Source organism: Mauremys mutica, unplaced genomic scaffold (assembly GCF_020497125.1).
Source record: "Mauremys mutica isolate MM-2020 ecotype Southern unplaced genomic scaffold, ASM2049712v1 Super-Scaffold_100033, whole genome shotgun sequence".
Taxonomy (NCBI): Eukaryota; Metazoa; Chordata; order Testudines; family Geoemydidae; genus Mauremys; species Mauremys mutica.
In genome coordinates, this window is record NW_025423255.1 from 1,189,118 (window position 1) to 1,207,247 (window position 18,130).

The window sequence follows — 18,130 nt, forward strand, 5'->3', positions numbered from 1 at the left end:
CTCCCAGTTGTTGCCCCCTAACTACCAACACAGTTACCCCCAACCATCAGTTGCCAGTCATCCGCCCGTCCCCCACTGCTGCCCCCTTCCCTCATCCAGGAACCTTTCAGCTCCCCCTCCCTTGCCCTTTTAATCAGCTCCTCAAAGGGCTCCCTGCTGCCCATGGCAATGGTGGGGGTGGGGGAACCATCACTTTGTGTTTATGTATTGGACAGTCGTATAAAATCCAGTCCAACAGTCCCCCTTTTCCACTAGTTCGTTAACAGCAATATAAAATCCCCTCAGATCTTGGTGTTTTTCTCTCATGTTACCAAATACGCAGTTTGTGACACATTTTCTTTGCAAATCTCCAAGATTCATATAAAATAACCTAAACGTTTGCCCCACTGCTCTCTAGTTGTCTATTTCTAATTGAATATGCCCTGAGATTTCCCCTCTCTCTCTAATTATAAAATACCAAGAAAATCTCAGATTTACACCTTTTCTCAGATTCTTGAACCTGGATATAAAATGTTTGCAAATGTTGCCCATTTCCTCTTTATTCATTTATCAAATATTGATGTGAAACACTCAGATTTTGCCTCCTATCAACAACTGATATAAAATCCCTCTGATTTTCCACTTTCCTCTCTATAATTTGCAAAATGGATCCAAAATCTCTCAGATTTCCACCCTTTCTCTTTCATTTCTGAACGTTGCTCTCAAAGCTCAGGTTTTGCCTCTTTCTATGTCATTATGAAATGTCAGTTAAAAATCCTCTTGGGTTTGGGGCTGTTCCCCGTGTTCCTAAATCCCAGCAACTTCTTCCTTCGAGGGAACCTGTTGCCCTGAGTTCTTCTCCATCCTGGAGGTCACAGGGGGTTAAATTGCCCAGAGATCATCTTTCCTGTCTCCTTTACGAATCATTTGGTCCCTCCTTTACCTCTGTTAAAATGTTTGCCAAAGAAAGAGACCAGCCACATCTTTAATACACATCAAAGCCAGAGGCCTCCCCCTGTTTGGGGATCAGTGGTTCCCAGCTGGTAAAGGGAGAATTGTCTGGACTCTTTTCTTTTCTCCAGCTGGCATGGGATGAGGAGGTCACTCTGAGTGCAGTCTGGCTCCAGAAGTATCCCAAGCCCCATGGCAAATGGCCTCGGTGAGGGGTTGCTTCCCGCAGTGCTAAGATGTAGCCACCTCTGGGGTGGATCCAGGGTGGCCATTATTTGCTAGTGACAGGCATGGACATTTCTTACCTATTTTGTCCCTCCAGGCCTTCCATACTCCAGTTCAAGAGACATCCCCCAGGGCTCCCTCTGCCTGTGTGACCGGCCAGCAGGGGGCGGTGGTCACTTTCTATCCACTTCTCAGGCACTGTGAGGTAACAGTGTTGCTGGGTGGGGGTGGGGCTGTGGGGGGAGATAGCAGCTGAAGGGGGATTGTGGTGGGGGGAGGCCTCTGGGTGGCTGGGCAGGGGGTACCCTAGTGAGGTTGGTGGGTTCTGGAGATTTGGGGTTTCAGGGGGTGGGTGTGATGTGCCCAGCCCTGAGGCTGTGGGTCCTGGAGGTGGGTATCGCTGGGGGCCTGTTGGCTGCAGAACAGCCGGGGTGGGCGTCTCTTGGGGAGGCGGGACAGGGGGTTAGAGGGAGCCTGGTGCTGTGCCAGGGGCTCTGTCTGGGCTTCCCCCGCAGACTCCTGGGATCGCTGCCCTGCCCAGTGCACAGAGTGTGTGTGGGAGAATCCCCGGCGCTAGGCCAGGGGGTGCCCCTGTAAAGCACCAGGGGATCCCGCAGGGGGGAGGAGGGGGTGCCAGGCAAAGGGCAGGGCAGATCCTGCTGGAGGACAAGGGGGGAGGGGGTCCTAGGCAGGCAGTGAGGGACTGAGTTCCCAGTGGGGGTCCCTTTTGGGGGGTCTCTGGCTGTTGGGGTCTCTTGGTGGGGGGAACCCTTTGGGATTCCCAACCTGGCAATGAAGATCTGGTGGGGGTTCTCTGGCCGGTGGGGCTCTGAGGGGTATCTGAGGTCCCTGGCCAGGGACTCTGGGGGCTGGGTCCCAGGGAGTATCTGGGGGGGGGGTTGGCTGGGGCTCTGGGGGCTGCTCCTAACCCCTCTTCTTCTCCCTGATTAGCTTATGCCAGAATCCTGGCTCCAAGCACTGCCCGACATTCCCCGGCCAGGCCCAGTCACCGTGATAACTTTCTAGCTACTTATCAGACACTGTGTGGTGAAATCACAGATTTTTGCTTTTCTCCCCTCTTGAAAACTGCAGGAACTTCCAGTTCCATTCTCCTAGATTGTCCAGTCCTTGTCCTGGATCTGGGGGTGAGGGAGGTGGGAAGGGGGTCAGCACTGCCACACAATGGTCTCTTCCACAGTGTTCTGGACTCATTCTTTCTGAACTCTGGTTTCATTGAGACCATTGTTAATCCAGAGTCACTGTATGGAAAGACAAGGAGTGACTCCAGATGGACAGTGGGGCAAATGAGATCAGCAATTCTCCCTGTGAGGAGGGGCTCTCATTAGCTGCTCTCCCCAGAGAGCTAAAGGAGGGAAGCTGCTCAAACGCTCTGTCCTTCTCTGCTCAGGATACTGGGGTTCAGCTTCCTGGGTCAGACACTGCAGCCTCCATTGTGATCTGGGAGACCAGGCTTAGCAGCTGCTGCTCCCCCAGTGGGGTTCTGTGCTGGGAAGTGACCTGAATTAAAGTTGCTTCTCTGCCCGGCCCAGGGGATGACTTTCTCCAGCTGGTCCTAGCCCCCTAGGGCAGCCCTGGGCCCTGTTAATACTAAATTCTGAGCCAGAGTCTCCAGGTAACTGAAAGACCTCAGGGAAAGTCTTCGGGTCTGGAAAGAAAGTGACTATGCACAAACAGCCCCTCCCTATTTCTCCTCCCTGTAGCAATTGCCAGGAGAAAATCCAGCCCTGGGAGAGCAAAGCCCCCAGGAATGGGACTGTCCCAGCCAGAGGCGCAGGGAGAGAGGACAGGGGAAGGAGAGTCTGAAAGGGGCAGTGGGAGAAATGAGGGGGGAGAGATTTCCCGCTCTCTAGTCCACCCAGACACATGTATTGCTGCATCCCTGGGCAGAACCACTTTCCAGTGAACAAAACAAGGATCAGAGAGAGGAAAAGCCAGTTCCTGACTCCATATTCCCCCTGCTGGGGTGTGGCTGTCGTGGGGTCAGTGTCCGAGGGAATCCCCCACAGTGACTCCTTTGGTTCTGCTCTTTTCTAGCCTTCTGTTCATAGACTTTGTTAGGGGGTGAGGGGAGGGAGAAGGGAGGTTAAAAATGTCTCTGTGGGCTTAGCCAGGCAGCAGGGGCCAGGTCTACATTGTAATAAACATTGAGCATTTCCCAGCATGGCAGGATCTAGAGTGTCTGTCTGCAGGGAAAGGGCCTGGGGGAATTCTGATGTGAAATTAACTAAAACTGGTTCTGAAACGCCCACAACTGCCCTTCTCCCCCAGACAGGCTGCAGAATGGCGTCCATGTTTTGCTCCAGCTCATCCCAGCCTGGCGTGGGACAGCGAAGAGAAATGGCTGCAGTGGAGCCAACTCAGGTAGAGATTATCGGGGGGTTGCTGGTGGGTTCCTGCTGGAGGAGAGGGACAGCAAATACACCAGAGGTGGGAAGGTTTGTACAGTCTGGTTTGGAGGTTGGAGCGGGGCAGGAAATTCACAGCGTGGGGAAAGGAGGAGGCCAGGGTGTGGCAAACCTGCTGGAAGTTATTTAATAAGTGCCCTAGATTCTAGGAACAGACCCAGGAGGTTCGGAGGTGGAAATGCCCTAATTTGTGAAGAAAGAAAATAGCCCACCTACATGGAGCTAGTCAAACTGACCAGACTCCCAGTGCTGGAGCCTGAGCTCACTAACCAGCGGCTGCTGTGAGATATGAAGGGGGCACCCATGAGTCAGGCTTATTGGAGCTGCCTCTCCCTTCATATCCCGCTCCTCACAAGGAGGAGGCTATTGGGCTTCCTACCAGGGAGCTCTCGCTGGACCCTGCTAGGGGCTCCATCTCCTGTATCAGTCGGTGGCCAGTAGGTGTGTGATGGATCTGCTCGGAGAGACGAGGGGCTCTCTCTTCGTCCCCATACCCTGGTATTTGCTGGATACGCTGAGCGGGGTGGGGGTGGGACTCTGTTGACTGCGATCCACCCAGAGCTTCCATTTGATTGGCTCCTCTCTGCCACAAATAGTGGGGCTGTGAGTGGGGAAAGAGGTCCTGAGTGTTGGACTCTTGCTCTTTCAGGGGCCGGTGACCTTCGAGGAGGTGGCTGTGTATTTCACCAGGGAAGAGTGGGCTCTGCTGGACCCCACTCAGAGAGCCCTCTACTGGGATGTCATGCAGGAGAACTATGAGACGGTGACCTCGCTGGGTAAGGGTTCCTGTCCCCTCGGTTCTTGGAAGGGGAAATGAAGAGAAAAGGTTCATGCCAGCCCCACAATGCCACCTCTACTCTGTCCTGTTTCAGCATCACCCCAATATGCCAGTGACACACACACACACTGCCAGAGACCCTCCCCTGCTGCAGAACACTTTGGGAACAGAGCACAGGAGCCGTATCGCACAGCGTCAAATAGCTCCTGTTTACTCAAGTGAAACTGGGGGTTAGGTCTGGCATAACTGTTCCATACCCCTAATCATTTTTGGTGCCCTTTTCTGAACCTTTTCCAATTCCAATATATCTTTTTTTGAGATGGGGCGACAACATCTGCATGCAGTATTCAAGATGTGGGTCTATCATGGATTTATTTGCTGTTTTTACAATTATGATATATGATATATTCTGTCGTATCTATCCCTTTCTTAATTATTTCCAACATTGCTTGCATCATATTTTGCAATATATTCCAAATAAGGAAATTAACGTGCAACGTATGTGTCGTTGTTTGGGGTTTTTAGCTTTAAAAGGCTTGTGTGATTTTTAGTTCAGGGGGACAGTATTCCAATAGCTGTCGCCCCCTGCGCACTTTTAACCAAGAAAAGAGCCTCAGGCTGAGCTGATTCAAAATCAATCGTGTGGTCATTTTCCACAACAGCTTCAAGTGGTCCCTGTGATGGAATGTAAATGTCTTCTTCACACCTTCCCCCTGCAGGAGAATGGCTCTTTGACCAGTTGTTTGCCTTGCTGTCTCTGAGGAACTGCTCTGTGGGTGTTCCCCAGAATTGTAACATTTTCAGTAATCTCATACTGTAAAATCTCATAACTTTACATACAGTGTTACTACACATTTTAACGGGAGGATAATATTCAGTAGATTATGGGTTTTCAAATGATACCTCACAAGCCATACTGTGTACAAAATTGATCATAATTTTCTAGAAGAGTGAACACAGGGGTATAGACTGACACAGTGTCTGTGTGTGTGTTCCCAGCAGATATGTGGGTATTTCAATCCCTTATAAGCACAGTGTTCGGCATATTCAAGGCCCTGGGGAACTGGTCCTGGGAATTCACTGGTTTACCAAGTGTGACACTGGATGGAATTGTGAGACACTTTGGTATTAATAATAAAATAATAATATAATCTGATAAAATTGCAATGAATTGTGCTCGATATGCCATGTAAGGTGTCAGTGAAAATGTTATGATTTGCCAAGTATGATAATATTTCTATGTTTGTATCACCTTTGTATTGTGAGTTATAGATATGTAGGGTATATCTGTATTTCCAGACTTGTGCAGTGTTTCTGGGTGACACCCCCAGACATATTGGCATCAACACTGCCTAGCCTGTTTGATGGCCCATTGACGATCATCAGCTGTACAATGAGCCCATGGAAAGGACCAAGGGGATACACCTATTGAGTCAGCAAGACATGCCGGGGTATGCCTGTCTACTGAGAACTCCAAGGCTTTTCCATGCCATGTGCTGTGAATCTTGTGTTTGGAACACAGGAAGTACAGGCCACATGGCAAAAGGAATATAAAGGGCAGCTGCATCATCTCCATTTTGTCTTCAATCCCCCTTCCTACCTCTGGAGCAACTTCTCTACAAACTGAAGCCTTGAACAAAGGACTGAATGACCCATCCAAACTGTGGATGTGTTCCAGACGGACTTTCAAGCCAGCAACTCACCAATACTGCTAAGAACCTGATATATCCATTTTGGAATGTATCTGACTGCGTTCCCATTTAACTTCTTTCTGTCTTTCTTTCATTTAAACCTTTAGTTTAGATGTTAAAGGATTGGCTGGAAGGATGGAATTTTGGGTAATATCCAAACCTATACTGACCTGGTGATGTGGCTGACCCTTTGGGGTCAGAGGAACACTTTGTTTATGTGAGCAGAGTTTTTAAATAACCTCTCACTGTACTGGACCTAGCTGCTGATTAGGAGTCAGAGAACAGGGATGCAATAAAGGGGGCCGTGTGATTTCTTTTTTCAGCTTCTCGATTACCCGCGTGGGTGATCAGAAGCACAGTTTGTGACTGGTCGGTGAGTTTAACTTCAGTGTTAACCAGCAGTTTTGGGAGCATCTGCTCTCCCTTTTTCAGCCTGCCCTGATCTTGGCATTTTCAGTGAGAACTGCCCCTGGCCCACCAGGTCACACTAAGCACTGAAGTTAAATGAATAGAATGTTTTTTTTATGACCAAGTCTTATGAAATCAACTGAACTCCTTTGTTTTCTTTCATCTGAGCAGGGTTTCTAGTTTTCCAGCATGATGTGATCTCCCAGCTGGAACAAGGGGAAGAGCCATGGGTCCCAGACCTCCAGGGTTCAAAGGAAAGAGAGATCCTGAAATCTCCCTGCACAGGTGAGGAAACATTAAACCACCTCAGAATCTGTAAGTGCCTGAAGGAAACATCTGGAATGCCCAACAAAGCCCTTGGGAGGTCTCTCAGTTCATTATTGTCCCTAGCAGGGGTCGTATCCTCAGGGTAAATATAGTTCATGGATTCCTATAGAATCCTAGCAGACACCAGGCAGTAGCTTCCTCCCTTCCCCCTGCGTATTTGGATGGGATGTGAAGGCTGAATTCATCCCCCTCCTCTCTCCTATTTGGGGGAAGAGTTTGGGGGAGTTCAGCTCCTGATTTTTATTTGACCTGTCTTCAGCACTTGTTTTTGTTTGGTCTTCCCCTTTCCATCCCTGTTTGAGGTTTCTGTCTCTGTCACAGCAGGTGATGCAATGGCATGTGAGAAAGAGGAGCAGAATTCTCAGCCTGAAAATGTTGAGCCAGTGGGTAAAAACAGAGCATTATCGCAAAGATCGAAAAGGAATGTGTCCAGGAGTCATGAGCAGGGAAAATCCTGGGAGATTCAGCACAGACCAAAAACAGATCAAGGAAACCAGCCAGGGAAGAAAGTGGATAAATTTATTTCTTCTTGGGGAACTCAGAAGATCCTCATGGAAACCACAACACAGCAGGATATCCTCAGGCGAAAGAGAAAAAATACATGCAGTGAGTGTGGAAAAACCTTCTCTCACAGCTCAGCCCTTTCTGTACATCAGAGAATCCACACAGGGGACAGGCCCTATGAATGCACTGAGTGCGGGAAAACCTTCAATCGCAGTTCGCACCTTATTAGGCATCAAACAATCCACGGAGGAGAGAGCCCCTAGGAATGCCGTGAGTGTGGAAAATGCTTCACTAGCAGCTCAAACCTTAGATTTAATTTACCCTGGTTCCTCAACTGTTGCTACAGCTCTACTACCCATCAGTCCAAAGACTGAGAGAAATGGAGAGTTCCAACCATTGTCCTTTTAGTATCTTATTGTTCCTCTCTCTGTTTTTTGTGCTGGCCTTTCTATTCTATCACTTTCTGCCTTTGTTTAGTTGGTAACAGTTGGTTTCCATCACTCACGTTTGTTTGTTTAAATCTCTATCCGTTGTGAAATAAATTTTTTGCTTGTTCGATAACTGTACTCAAGTGCTGTGTGAGATACAGTAGCAATGGTCCACAGTAAAACTAGTAACCTGGGATACTTGGGGAAGAGAGGATCTGGGATTTCACCAGGTATCTGGTGATCCGGGCTGGACCCCAGAGGGGGACACATTGAAGGAACTCAAGGGTTAAGGTGGCTGCTGTAGCTCAGAGGAGGGTCCTTGAGTTCCAGCAGGCTGGTGAGTTTGGTCACTAACATCCAGCTGCCAAATGCAAAACTCCCTCTTCCTTGTGGCAGGTGGCAACAAGACTCACAGTCCTCAGCACCCTGAGAAGGGTCACAATGTGTCTCTATGTTGATCCACCTGTCAAATTCACAAAGGGAAAGCTCCCTATAGCATAAAACTCTGCCCTATGAAATCATGGAACATGTGCTCTTTGCTCTGTGAAAGCATGTAAAGAATCCAAGTGCTGGAGGACAGGGTTTGGGTCCAGAGTGCCCTAGACAAATTGGAGGATTGGGCCAAAAGAAATCTGAGGAGGTTCAACAAGGAAAAGTGCAGAGTCCTGCACTTAGGATGGAAGAATCCTATGCACTGCCACAGCCTGGGGACTGACGGAGTGAGGGTGGATTTGATAGCAGCCTTCGACTACCTGAAAGAGCAGCATTGTGGGCTTTCTCCTGGCCACTTTTGCTGGGCTGGGCAGGCGTCCTGGAGGCCTTTCTAGAAGAGCATTGGGAACGGAGTTAGAAAAACCAATGTGAAAACCAGAACCTCAGATTTAGACTCATTTATTTATAATATTAAATCTTCAATTCTAGTGTCATAGTCAATACAATTGCTTCAGCCTGATAGTTGCCCAAAGGGAAACTTAACTTCTCTCCAAGGGGAGTGGGGAGAAAGCACTTTTCAGGGTCTGAGAGAGACAAGGCGGGTGAGGGTAAGAGCTTGCAGAGGACCAACCTCTGTTGGTGAAAGAGACAAGCTGTGGAGATAACCCAGCACCCTTCTTCAGTTCTGTGTAGCCTGGAAGGTCGTCTCTTCCATAACCAGCAGTTAGAACATAAGAACAGCCACACTGAGTCAGATCAGTTCATCTAGCCCACTCTCCCGAAAGTGGCTAATGCCCAGCGCCCCAGAGGACCCCTGGGCCCAGCATGGATACACCACCACCACAAACAAGGTGAAAAGTCAATGCACGTGGGAGAAGCATCTTGTGTTTCCATGGGCGGTAGGTTTGTAGAAATTTTGGTGGTGCCCAGAACCTGCCCAAACTCCGCCCCCCACCTGCCCAAGGTTCTGGGAGGGAGTTTGGGGTGTGGCTGGGGATGAGAAGTTTGGGGTGTGGGAGGGGGCTCAGGGCTATAGCAGAGGGTTGGGGTGTGGGGTGATGGCAGTGTGGTGGGGCTGGGGATGAGGGGTTCATGATGCAGGAGGGGGCTCAGGGTTGGGGCAGACGGTTAGGGTACAGGGGGATGAGGGCTCTGGCTGGGGCTGGGAATGATGGGTTTGGGGTGTGGGAGAGGCTCAGTGCTAGAGCAGAGGGTAGAGGTGTGGGGGGTGAGGGCTCTGTCTGAGGCTGGGGGGTTTGGGGTGTTGGAGAGGCTCAGGGCTGGTGCAGAGGGTTAGGGTGCAGGGGATGAGGGCTGTGTCTGGGATGGGGATAAGGTGTTTGGGGTGTGGGAGGGCTCAGGACTAGGGCAGAGGGTTGGGGTGCAGGGGTGTGTGAGGGCTCTATCTGGGGCTGGAGATGAGGGGTTTGTGGTGTTGGAGGGGGCTCAGGGCTGGGGCAGAAGGTTGGGGTGTGTGGGGGGATGAGGACTCTGGCTGGGACTGGGGATGGGAGGTTTGGGGTGTGGGAGGAGCTCAGGGCTCGGGCAGAGGGTTGAGGGTGTGGGGGGGGAATGAAGGCTCTGACTGGGGGTGTGGGCTCTGGGGTGGGGCAGGGCTGGGGATGAGTTTGGGGTGCAGGCAGGCTGCTCCGGGACAAGGGCCAGAAAGGAGGACTCCCCCCAGCCCTTTCCCTGCTGGCAGCAGCAAGCTCTGGGGGAGGAACCCCTCATTCCCCCCCCCCCCAGCAGCACACTCACTCCCACCACTGTCACTGCAGGTGCTCCTAGGGCCCTTCTCAGGTCCAGGAATCTCCCTCGCCTCCCCCATGATGGGTGCCGGGGGGTGCTGCATGCACCTCCTCCCCTGCTGTTGCCCCTGACTATAGCCCCACTGGGGGTGGGGGATGGGGCTGTCTCCTTGCCCAGCATGGGGCAGGAGTGGTGACTGCAGGGGGGGGGGCTGTGATGGTGGAGGGTCCCGCTGGAAAAGGGAAGGGTCTGAGGTGGAAGGGCAGGCTCAGAGTCAGTCTGCCCTGGCAGTGAGTTGGGAAGGGGGGGCACTAGGACCCTGTGGCAGCAGTTGCTGCAGGGAGGCAGCATGGAGCTGCATGGAAGAGGCAGGGAGGCTCTGCTCCCTCCGGGGCCCAGGGACATGCATGGGGCCAGCAAGGGGGCCCGGGGGACACTCGGGGGAAGCACGGGGGGTGGCAGGTGGGGCCAGAGGGGAGACCCGGCCCCAAACTTTGGTGGAGCTGGGCCCCAGGGCTCTGAATATTGCTGGTGCCCGGGCACCACGTGGGTATATAACTCGCCGCCCATGTGCGTTTCATTCCTTATGTCCTAGTCCCATCATGTGGCCATTTCCTTTTCTTCCTTTCTGTTAAAAGCTTTGGTGTTTTGCACAGAAACATTATTTCCCCAGGAGAGACCCAGGAGTGGGGTCTGCATTCCTGTGCCAAACAGTCACTGGAAGGGGGCAGACAAAGGCCTTTAGGATGAGGCGTCCGTCACTGTCAAAAGATCATCTCCCTCCTGCAGGTCACTGGCAGCCTGAATTTGTTCCTTATCCTCCCAGAGTCTCCTAGGGGCGGGGCAGGTGTGGGGCCAGCTCCCAATGAGATCTGTTTTCACCTTTGCCCCTTTTCAGTCACTCTGGGATCCTAACTCTGCTCCCAGCTGTCAGGCAGCTTCCAGCCCAACCACCCTGCTCACTACTTCCATGGTCATATGTCACCCCATTGCCAGCACACAGAGCCTGCAGGAAAACTACTCCTGCCAGATGCATTGGTGGTATAGTGGTGTGCATAGGTGTCTTCCAAGCAATTTATCTGGGTTTGAGTCCCAGCCAATGCAATAATGGCTTTTCTCTTCTGTTCTTTCCTCATCTGGAAGTGGTTTAATTTCAGTCACATCGTGTTACAATCACATTAGCTATAGAATGAGACAATAAATGTGTCCAAGTCCAGCAGGTCATACAGGATGGAGGCACACAAGGGGTTGGAATGTGTCATCTGAGAAAGACAGAACCCTTGGAAACCTGCATCTCCCATCCCCTGGCCGTGCGTGTTATGATTCCAGCTGCGTGAGCTGTTTGTAGGATGTTCCGGCATGACGGGGAAATGAAGTTTTGAGTCAGTTTTTGCTCCTGCGGGTTCCTTTGCTGTTACAATTATAATTACATGAACAAAAGGGAGGCACAATAAACATAACCCCCAAATTGCAATACAGGTGGGGAAAGAGACGATCACGGTTAAGCCAAACACGTCAAAATAAAAATTAATATTAAAAAAGGGGAGAGGGAAGAGATCAGGTATGTCGAGATCCCCTTGATATTTGAACACACGTTAGGATCTAAGTTCAGACTTGACAGTGGAAAACCCGCAACTGCCTGTCTCTCTGAACACCTGTGATGAGCAAGATGGAGTTGGGACACCTGTTCTGCTTCAATCATTTATTGTCTCTCTGTTCTCTCCTTCTTCTCCCCCCAGTTCCTCGTCTCCAATGTCTCTGCCTCTCTCCTCTTGCTCCCTCTCCCCTGCCCTTTCCAGGAACTCACAGTCTACAGCATTTAGGACAAGCCAGAGCTCCCATGTTCTGCACATGAGCCTGTGTCAGAGGAAGTGGAACCCCGGTCAGAACCAGTCACCGGATCAATATGACCCTTTATGGGCGACTTCTCTGCCTACTCTGCAATTTACACACACACCCACTGAAGGGGGTGGGGTACAGCTCTGACTGAGAGGCCCCACAGGAGAAACTTCAGCCCAAAGACAAATTTGTGTGAAATGTTGAGAAGTGAAGAGCCCCCTTCTCTTCCCCCCAAATCCCCAGAACTCTAGTGTCACCCCCATGGCACCAGCACAGGGAACCCAGTGAGATGGGGTTACATAATACGAGGGGGAGGGAGCAGGGGAGAGAGGTGACAGGGAATCTCTCTTTTTCTTTCTCTCGTCACTTTCTGTTCTTCTCTTTCCTTCCAGGAACTGCAGTCACAGCAGGGAAGGGTTTGTCTCCATGTCTGTCACGGAGGTGGTGGAAGTGATGGATTCTGTGACTTCCTGCAACCTCCGTGACTTCTGCAGTGGCCACAGTGGCTGACTCCAGGGCCACTCAATCAACTGGCTCCAGGGGCCGCCCAAGCAGCGGCCAATGCGGCTGGCCCTGGGGACCACTTGACCAGTGGTCCCGAGGGCAGCAGGAGCAGCCACAGCCTGGTGGCCTCTGGCAGCACTTCTGGGGTGGCCAGAGCAGCAGCTGGCCCCCTGGGGCTCCCCCCTGCCCTAGCAGCAGCTGGAGCGGCAGCGACTCTCAGGGCTTCTCCCCTGGTAGCTGGTGCTCATTATCCATCAAATAAATCAACACGCTTCCCCCTGAAAGTGGATTTAGCCCGGGACCCTCAGAGTCAGCAGCTCTTACACCCCCCCACTGAGCTCTCTGGTCAGGTGTCCTAGTGCCGGGAGCCTCTGATTTAGATCCTAAAATAGCATTTTTGCACCAGGGCGGCTGAAATTTTGGACCAGACATTGTAGCTCCACTGTTATTTTACTGAATTGCTTCAAAACAGCAAGTGTAGAAAGTCTCCTAAGGGCCAGGCTCTCTGCCATGGAAACAGCTGCCCCTGCTCTGCAGGAGTCTGTGCGTTCCACCCAGCAACGTACACACCTGCTCCGCACTGAAGGGGAGTCAGACAGTGACGGTAACGCAAATCTTCAGACTATCAACCCAGGTCCCTTTCTTTAACCCAGGATGTGCCAGTCACCTGTTAGCCATGGTGTTATCTTCATCTTCAAATACCTCTCAGGACATTGAACAGAGGGAGTGAACCCCCCCAAATGGCTCCCTGTTGAGGCGTTGTACCGGACCTGCCCCTGGAGACTGTCTGGTTTTATACTCTTAGAGCTTTTTCTCTTCAAACCCCTTATCCCAATCTCTGGGCCAACCTCCACATTTCAGAGTTTAGAATTTACTCTCATCACCCTCCTATGGCACTTTCCATGTGAATTGGGCAAAGCAAGTAGGGGAAGCTCCGTGGCTAATGAAAACCAACGCTCTGGGTGAGGCCTGAACTGACACCCACAGCTGTATTTCCCCCTGCATGAGCCACTATAGGTGCTTCTTAGACAAACTTGGGCTGTAGGTGGTTACGTGTGTCTGTGCTTCACCACTTGGGCTGCTCTGTGAAAAGCTGATGGTTCAGACAGAAGCTGGTGGGTTTTTGTTTTGTTTTAAGCAATTAGAGTCTAGTACATTTTAACAGGCAGAAAATGTCCTATTCTGGTCTAGCCCCATTTGACTCCTTCTGTCCATCTTCTTCCTTCGCCCTCAGTGTCTTTCCTTCCCCATTGGGGACATGCAGAGATGAACCCCAGTCAGTCTGTGTCACAGAGAGTCTGTATCGCCTAAGGAATGTGAGTGAAGGATTCCAGCTGAATTAACGCCGCTCACCTAGGTTAGAAACATTTGTTTCTTTCGAGCAGATAGTGGGAAATGGGACGTTAATTCAGACCCAGGAGGCAAGGCAGAGGCTTCATGCTCTTGATCTCCAGGAAGGGAGAGAGGATCCCCAGGAAGGAACAGAGCTTCCTTTAGACTCAAGCTGGGTCTCCTGGAAGTTGGAAAAGACCCTTGGTCACTGAGGATCTCATGGGATCGTGCTGCTCCAGAGGCTCGAGAGTCCTGGGTGCGGGGAGGGTGTCACTGCACAGCCTGAAATGGAAGGGAGGACCCTGGAAGGGAGGGGGAGGAACAGAAAATGGAGAGGAATGAAACAGAATAAAGGCCTCTTCTCTCTCCCATCCCCAACCCAGCAAGAGCTGTTATCAGTGGGGAAACTCCCCACCATGAACGGCAGAGACCACAGAGACATTTGCCTCATGCTGAGAAGTAAGGTGACCAATCTCCAAGTGTGAAAAATCAGAGACTTTCACCAGCTGCATTGGTGCTATAGTGGTGAGCATAGCTGTCTTCCAAGCAGTTGACCTGGGTTCGATTCCCAGCCAATGCAATGATGTGATTATTCCTCCACTGGGAATTGGTTTAATTTCAGTCATGTTGTATCAGTTTATCAATGGAATGAGAGAATCAGTCTCCCAAATCCCAACAGGTCATTAAACACCCAGTGGAGGAAGAAAGGGGTGGGACTATATAATGAGCAGTTGGAGTCATCCTGGTATTACAGTGCTTGGTTTATTTTTTTTTTTTAATTTCCTTTACTTCCCTCTCCCTGTTAGACTCAGAGCCTTTAAGGTCAGAAGGGACCAGTGTGATCATCTAGTCCGACCTGCTGCACCTTGCAGGCCAAAAAACCCCACCCACCCACTCCTGTAATAGACCCGGGAGGGGAGGCAGCTCCATGCTCTGCCCCTACCCCAGGCAGCACAAGGAGGCCCTCTGCTCCCCTCCCCCCACAACGGGTGTGCACCCACATGACACTGATTGCATCTAGACCGCATTTCCCTGGTTTGCTTGTGAGAATGTCCTGCGGGACTGTGTCAAAAGCCTTAGTATTCCCAAGATAGATCCCATCTACTGTATACCCACCTCCACTAGGCCCGGAACCCTGCCAAAGAAGGAAAGGGGCTGGGGCTGGGATGATTTGTTCTTGACAAATCCATGCTCACTTGTCCTAAGAACCAAATTCTCCTGTAGGTGCTGTAGGTGCTGCTGACAAACTGTTTAAGAATGTATTGCAGTATCTCTCCAGCTATGGAAGTGAGGCTAGCTAGTCTGTAAGTCCCAGGGGTCTCTTTGTTCCCCTTTGAAAGATAGGTCCTGTCTTGTTCATGGATGGGAAGATGTTCTTTTTCAGGGATCTCAGATGAGAAGTGGGGCACAACACCTGGTTTGTTAAGGCCACAAAAATGGAGGCAGGAACCTCTTCTCTCCTGCTGGCAAAGAACCCCAGGTACCTAAAAGACAGGGACTCAAACCCCTGAATGGGCTTTACAAAAGGCAATGGTTAAAAAGTTTGGCCCCGACCATTTCTTGTTTCCGCAGACTAGACATTTTAGCAAACTTTAGAATTCCTTGGTGCTAAACACCGTGAAACTCCCCTTTCTCCTTCACAGAGGGCTTTATCGCCCCTTATCTCACTCAAGCTCACGACTGCCCAGAGTTTGAGAACTGTCCCTGTTCCCATTGGGCAGATGGGGAGGAGCCTGAGGTATAGAGAAGGGAACTGATCTGTCATCAGATGGATCAGACTGAACAGGTTTCACATCTCGAGGAGGCTCTTACCTTCTAAACAGGGACGGCTGTTTTCTAGTAAAATCACTAAAAGGGAAGGATAAAACTCGAAAGAGGTTCCTCCTGGCGCTCACGTCCGTGAACCCGAATACTCCCTCAGTCCTCAGAGAGAGACCTGGAGAAGGAGACTTGCTGCAGCAAAGCCACAGGGGTCTCTGAGGTTTCCCTGGCCCCTCGCCCCTGTCCTGCCTGGCTGATGTCAGCATCTCTCTGTGAGGTCACCACCTCCCCACCACCTTGGATCAATAGGCTGAGGTCCTGCCAAAGGCCTTTGTGATGTCGCTGCCTCACCCCTCCCTTGCTCTGCCAATGTCCTGCCCCCGGCCAGGCACTTTGCAGGTTTGAGCTACTCCCTGTGGATCACCCCACTCAAGGAGCGTTCGTTCTAGGCAGCAAGCCGGCTAGACACGGAAACATCAGATGCTGCTCCCAATGCTACACTCAGTTTTTCAGAAATGAGTCGACTTTATGGCCAGAAGAGACCATTAGAGCATCTAATCTGACCCCCTGCATATCACAGGCCTCCTGTATGACACAAGAGCTATTTTGGGGGCAAACACATTCCAGAAAGGCATCTAGTCTTCATGAAATGACATCAAGAGATGGAGAATCCATCACTTTCCTTGGTAGCTTGTTCCTGTGGTGAATCATCCTGACTGTTGAATTTTTGTGCCTTAGTTGTAATATGAATTTGTCTCTTTTCACCTTCCAGCCATTGGGTCTTGTTATGCCTTTCTCTGCTATTTTAAAGAGTCCTTTAATACCCAATATTTTCTCTCCATTAAGGCACTTCAACACTTCAATGAAGTCACCTTTCAATCTTCTTTTGATCAGCTAAACAGGTTGAGCTCTTTCAATAGCTCACTAGAAGGCATTTTTCTCCAGCCCTCAGAACATTTGGTGGCTCTTTGCTGCCCCAGCTCCAATTTCACAACATCTTTTTCAAACGAGGACACCAAAACTGGAGGCAGTATTCCAGTATCAGTCTCACTGTTGCCGTGTCACCTCCTGTGACATTATTGACATAATCTGTAACCGTATAGATCACCATTGTGACCACTGTTGTATATTTGCAGCCAATATTGTAGAAAGGTTGTCGTGTAAGGGGTCTATGGAGGGGTTCTGATTGGCTGATTATAATGATGCTATCTCTAGATGTGTGTCATTTTTGTAGTTGAGGTTATGAATTCCTGCCCATTTCCCCACTGGCTGGAGCATGGCTAGAGTGTGTCTGTGGTTAATGATGTTGCTGTAGATTGTTCATTTCCTGCCTTGGCAATTCAGATAGTGCCTTTTCCCAACATATCTCCAGCACATCATTAGTTCCAATAACAGGGGCAGCTTTTCTCTGGGGCACTGAGATTTTTTGGGGAGATGGTGGTTCCTTTCTTTCCTCACCTTGGAGTAAACTCAGCTTTTTATTCCATGGTTCATGTTTTATGGAATAACAACAGCAGCATGAAGAAAGAGGAGAGGGAATATCTCACTGCCAGGGCTGAAGGTGGCCACGTCTCCTCTGTTTGACTGTTACCATTGCAGGAGAGAAGGTGTCACTGGAATCGAATGCCCTGGCTCAGACAAGAGACACAGGGAGGTTTTGCTGTTCATGGATCCATGCAAAGGACATTGTGTCTCTGTGTGAAAATAGGGAGGGAAATGAAACACCCACCTGGTGGTGCCCAAGGCAGAAGGGACCCCTATGGGATTACAGCAGGACACGTTCTCAAGCAGCATGTTTCTTACTCTGCCCATCTGTCAGATTTGATGATTATCAATGGAAATATTTTGCCATTGGGTCCTGTGTTTACACAGAAATTGACATTTACCAACAAACACGTAATTCTCCCCGTCCTGCCTAGCCTGCCGGGGGGGAGTGTAGAAGGACAGAGTCACTCTGCCCAGAGCCCATGCCAGGCCTGGGCTCTCCATGCGGCCCACTTCCCACAACGCTGGGATCCTTCCCTGACCTCCCCTCAGACCTCTGCCCCCCATCCCCGCTGCTGGGCTCCCCTCCCCACACTGTCCAACTCCCCTGCTTCCAGGATCCCGCCCCACTCCCTTCCTCCCCTCTCAGCAAAAACTCGACATTATTCCAGGGCTGCCCACAGGATTCAGGGGGCCTGGGGCAAAGCAATTTCGGGGGCCCCTTCCAGACAAAAAAGTTGCAATACTGTAGAATACTGGATTCCCGTGGGCAGCGGCGTAGCCAGGTTCTCACATGAGGGGAAGCGAACTCATAAAAAAAAGCACCACCCAACATATCAAATTACTAATTACATCCACTCCCTCCCACTTCCTGCCCCCTTCAGAACCCCCAACGCCCCCCCCACTCCTTGTCCCCTGACTGCCCCCTCCTGGGACCCCGGTCCCTGACTGCCCCCTAGAACCCTACCTGTCCCCTGACTGCCCCGACCCTTATCCACAGTTCCTGGCCAATGGGAGCTGCAGAGTTGGTGCTCGGGGCAGGGGCAGCACATGGAGACACTCCCCCCGCCCCAGGGGATGCTGGGACATGCCAGCCACTTCTGGGAGCGGCACGGAGGGGCGGAAGCAGAGTGGGCAGGGAGCCACCTTAGTGCTGCTGGCACATCTCTGCACACCCGTTGGGGGAGGGGAGCAGAGGGCCTCCATGTGCTGCCTGGGGTAGGGGCAGTGTACGGAGCTGCCTCCCCTCCCGGGTCTATTACAGGAGTGGGTGGGTGGGGTCTTTTGGCCTGCAAGGTGCAGCAGGTCGGA

General features: G+C 51.1%; 1 non-coding gene across 1 annotated transcript; it reads left to right on the top strand.

The window, feature by feature from the left end:
• Positions 1–14,081: 14,081 nt before the first annotated feature.
• TRNAG-UCC lies at positions 14,082–14,153 on the top strand. Its single transcript has one exon. It is a non-coding gene; the product is annotated as a tRNA-Gly (tRNA).
• Positions 14,154–18,130: the final 3,977 nt, after the last annotated feature.